The sequence below is a fragment of the Urocitellus parryii genome, chromosome 2 (assembly GCF_045843805.1).
Source record: "Urocitellus parryii isolate mUroPar1 chromosome 2, mUroPar1.hap1, whole genome shotgun sequence".
NCBI classification, from domain to species: Eukaryota; Metazoa; Chordata; class Mammalia; order Rodentia; family Sciuridae; genus Urocitellus; species Urocitellus parryii.
In genome coordinates this window covers 120,278,822-120,284,044 of record NC_135532.1, presented here as the reverse complement: position 1 = coordinate 120,284,044, position 5,223 = coordinate 120,278,822, and the positions used below count along the sequence as shown (strand labels likewise).

Genomic DNA, 5,223 nt, shown 5'->3' with positions numbered 1-5,223 from the left:
TTTCTGCCACCAACAGTGGCTAACTTCTCACCTGAAAACACATGCAAAACCCTGGGAGGTGAGCAGTTCAAGAATTGGAAGAATCCCACTGTGCATAGTAGTGCACACCTATAATCCCAGTGGCTCAGAAGGCTGAGATAGGAGAATCTCGAGTTCAAAGCCAGCCTCAGCAAAAAAGGGAGGCACTAAATAATTCAGTGAGCCTTGTCTCTAAAAAAAATATAAAAGATGGCTGGGGATGTGACTCAGTGGTTAAGCACCTCTGGGTTCAATCCCTGATACCACCAAAAAAAGAATTGGAGGAATCCTTTTCTCCCAACACCACTAAAACCAAGAGATACAGCCTGAGGCACAAAAATTTATTTAGCTAGCATCAAGAGGAAGCCCATACATTTTGTGGTACCTGTGTAAGCTGAGGCTAGTAACTGAGAGGATGGCAGGTTCCAAATGATCCTGGGAAGCCTCACAAGACTGTTTCATAAAGGGCTCAATCTGGTCCAGGCCCCTTGATGGCTCCTGCAGTGTGGTGACCCTTTGTAAACTTGTGCACACAGTGCTGTAAGTGGTATAGAGCATGCAAGCCTCAGCCCTGGTGGCTATGCACAGGACCACTCTTCTTTCAATGTGTAAAGTCACAGAGAAACATGAGTGGATAATAGAAAATGGATTTGGAGTGGCAGAAATCAGTAGTTTTGCACAGGAAGCTCTGGGAGATGTTATTTACTATAGTTTATGTGCAACTGAGACAAAATCGAAAAAACAAGATGAGTTTAGTGCTTTGGAAAGTATGAAAGCTGCCAGTGAATATGGTGTCCCTCTATCAGGAGAAGTAACTGAAATTAGTGACATACCTGAAGAAAACCCAGGGCTTGTGAACAAACCTTGTTATGGTGATGGCTGGCTGAGGAAGATGACAAGTGACCTTTTGGAACTGATGACTTAATGAGTGAAGAGGCATTTGAGAAATATGTGAAATATATTGATGAATAGAAATAGCACCCTAAATAAACTCATGTCAAATAGCTTCAGTATAGTTGCCACAAGTTAGTGGCAGAGAGAATATTTAAAAAGAAACAACTCTCAACACTGCTACTGAGGGAAGATACTCCCTTAACTTCCCAAGAATTGCAGATAAATACAACAATATGCATCGTTTTACAAATCCTTATAATTTTATAGTAGGCTTTAGGCTCTGGTATTCAGAATTCATGACATTGATCTATAGTTAAAACTACTTTTAAAATTATGGAATCCAAGGACAATCATGTTATAAGCCTTTATACTATTGTAACTTGTTTACAACCATCCCTGGATTGGGGTCAAGATACTTAATAATCTTCCCTTTAAAAATATTTGGGAGTGAAAATAATTGTTTGTCATACAGTGTCAAAAGAACAATACTGTCCCAATTTTGTAATAGGCTGCATTGACTGCTATTATTTTTATATACTGAAGCAACAGATTTTCAGCAAAATAAGAACAAATAAAATATTAAATTTCAAAAACAATAGCAAAAAGAGGCTGGGGCTGAGAGGCAGCAAGCTCCTTGTTTTCACTCACCTTCCTTTCTTCCTTCCTTTCTTCCTTCCTTCCTTCCTTTCTTTCTTTTTGTTTCTTACTTTTCTGGTGGGGGGTGGTACCAGGGATTGAACTCAGAGGCACTCAACCACTGAGCCACAACCCCAGCCCTTTTTTGTATTTTATTTACAGACAGGGTCTCACTGAGTTGCTTAGGGCCTCTCTGTTGCTGGGGCTGATTTTGAACTAACAATCCTCCTACCTCAGCCTCCAAGACCTTGGGATTACAGGCATGCACCACTGTGCCCCTCCCATTCTTTCCTTTCTTGAAAGGCAAAATGAGATAAACTTGACTTTTCCTTCTCTTTTCTTTTCTTTCTCTTCCTTCTTTCATGACTTTTAATTCCTCTCAGCCCTTCTTTTTCTCCACAGCGTCCCAGCTGTGTTCTCCAAGGATGAGCCATAACACGTGCACTTAGGTCAAACCCCAGCCTCTGCTTCTGGAATCATGGGTACCACAGACTGTCACACCTACCTCTTTCTGATTTGGGAGGTCTAAATTATCTTCTTATTTTTAATGCTTCAAATTTTTTCTAGTGTTATTTTATCAAAAAGCTTAATGCCATTAGCCTGAATCTCTATACTCTTCTCCACTTTTTGCCAAGATTTTCTATTTGACCTTAGCCCAAAGCAGTGGTGTTTACCAACAATGTACTGAATTAGTTTTGAAAATGTGAGCAAAAGTAAGCTTTCCTTCTAAAAATTGTTTTCTTGTATAATGGTCATAATAATAGATAATTATTAACTTGAAGAAGATACTTTTTATCAAAATTTTGATTTTTTGTTTTCTTTCATTTTATTCTTTTCTAGGTTTTAAGGCTATTTTGAAGTGGAATTTAATGTATTTCAATTTTATATATTAAGATTTACATTTTCAGTTATACTAGTTTTGCTTCAATGTGAGTTTCTCTTCAAAGTAAAATTGGATAAAATTGATTGAGACCATAAATTTGATATATTAGATCCTTCAAGAAATGTTCTTATTTAATGTACATAAGTTTATCTCAAGTGATTTGGCGACTTCTTCAGGCCAGGCTACTTGATTTGAAGAGAAGAAAACTTTAAATTAAAATCTGAAAGTTATAAATGCATTTTGGAACCAATTGATATTCTCCTCAGCTATAATGGTGGTTTTAGGTTGTGACTTGTTAACTACCTAGGGAAATTTCATTGAGATGTTCCAATTATTATCTTGCAACTCTCATTTTAATATTAAGTGAAATTTTTCTCAAGACAAATCATAAGTATGTTTTCCACTGATAGTTTGAGAGCAATAGTCACCACACAGTTTTTAAATAACAGATATTTTTATCTCTAAATCTATTTTCTGACAGGGTTCAGTAAGTAAATGTTGCATGGATTTTTATGGAAAACCAAATAACTGTACTCAATGGACAATATAAACATTTGATCATGTATCTGAATCACAAATATCAAGGTACATTTCTATTATAGATGTAATAAAATAAGATTTTGAATCACTCCTTCTTCGTACTTATAAACCATTCTTTAAAAAATTATTGTAGTAGAGTGACCTGATTTTAATGAAACTCTTAAAATTATATGAGCATCACAATTACAGTTGAATGGCATTCCTTTGTCCCCCATTAATACTTGACCATATGGTACAGAGTGAGAATTCAGTAATGAGCTTTCCTATGGTTGGCAAATGATTGATATTGGTGTAGAAACCGAAGATCTGTCCTTGAACCACAAATGCTCTTCATCAAGGAGTAAATCCTCATATAATTAGATACCTATAATTATAAATTACCATAACTTTTATACTATGATATGTAAGTAAGTAGTTTTATGTTGGCTTTATAAGGCATATGGGTAAGGTTACATTTTTGGTTTTCTATTTTTCATTCTTATTCCTTTGTTATTCAGAAAGTTCTTCTTTAGCGCCTACTTTGCATTTAGCACTATTTTGGATGCTGGAAAATATATAATAGCAATTTTATTTGGTATTTTATATTTTACTTTCAAGATTAGAAAGGTTTTCTATCCCTTTCTGTTTTAAGGACATGAATGTATCCGTAGGGATTTCAAAATGGGGTTAAAATAAATAAAGCACCCAACCAAAAAGCACTTAAATTAGAAAACTACAAGCCATTATATAAGGGGCAAGAATCATACTGTCTTTAACTAAGTGGGTCTACATTTAGATGCCCAGGGGCTCATCTTGCTTATGAATAGGTTGAATTATTTTGTGAGTCTTGAGTGTTGTTATATACCTCTCTATATATGCATATATTTGGTACAGTACTATACATATATGCAGAAATACTTATACATACATGTATATGTATGGAATATGGCTTCCAAGAGACAGAGGGACATAAAATGATTATAGATATTTGTAGATTTTTAAGCTGAAACATAATCAGTGCTGACTTGCTTTTGTTTTTCTTTCCACATTTTTTAATGTGTGCATTATAATTGTACATAACAAGATTTTTTGTTACATATATATACATGCACACAATGTAACCATATAATTTGGCCAATATTGCTTCCCAGCACTTTTCCCCTCCCTGCCTACCTCCCACACCTTGGTCTCTTTCTTTAATTATCTCTCTTTGATTTTCAAGAGATCATCCCCCACACCTTTCTTTTTCTTTTTCCTCTCTAGCTTGCACATATGAGAGAAAGAATATGATCCTTGACCTTCTGAGTTTGACTTATTTTGTTTAATATTATGGTCTCCACCCACTTTCCTGCAAATGACATAATTTCATTTTTTATGGCTGAATAAACTTCCCTATTATCTCACCTCTCTTTGGATTCTTAGTGTTAGGCACACAGGGAAGCTAATGTTAGTCCATCATATTGATGATAGTAATAGCACAGCCCTACTTTCTCATTTGCCTCCAATTTTGCTGTTCCTCCTGTGTGCCTGTTGTGATCCTTGTGGGTGATCTTTATCCTTGTGGTGGAATCCTATTTCTTGCTGTAAGGATAAAGGATACTAAGCCAGAGAAGTAAACAGATGGTTGTGGATGGAACTCCATTAATTTGACTCCATGTCCATCAACTTTTTCCTTGAGAAGAGTGGGTGCCAATTTTAAGAAAAATGTCTGCTGTACAAGGATTACCTTTATATTATAAAATTTCATTCTCCTTGTCTGTATCACAGTATTTTTAAATGTGAAATATAATTCTATAAGTAGTATAATTTTGATAAATTATTTGACTTTCTAAGATAAATTATTTGATTTCTTCTGGTTGGGAATATGTTAGTATTGTAACAAGTTTCTTCATTAATAAAATAGATGGATTGGATCAGGTGATTTCTAATGCTGTTTTCTGCTTTTATCTTTGATATACCTTTTAATCTTTTCCAATTATTTGACATGTGTTTTTTTATGAGCACCTAAAAGCATTTTTTATTCCTTCTATTAAGTTATGCATGGCAGTGGAATGCACTTTGACACATCATACATAAATGGAGTATAACTTCTCATTCTTCTGGTTATACATGATGTAGACTCACACTGGTCATGTAGTCATATATGCAAATAGGGTACTTATGTCAGATTCATTCTGTTATTCTTCCTACCTCCATTTCTCTTCTCCTCCCTTCACTCCCCTCTGCCTGATCCACAGTACCTCTGTTTTTCCCTAAGCACCCCAACCCTTATT

The 5,223-nt window shown here is 35.2% G+C and overlaps 1 pseudogene; it reads left to right on the top strand.

The window, feature by feature from the left end:
• Window positions 1-574: 574 nt before the first annotated feature.
• LOC144253397 (glycine cleavage system H protein, mitochondrial pseudogene) lies at window positions 575-943 on the top strand (annotated as a pseudogene).
• The last annotated feature ends 4,280 nt before the right edge of the window (window positions 944-5,223 follow it).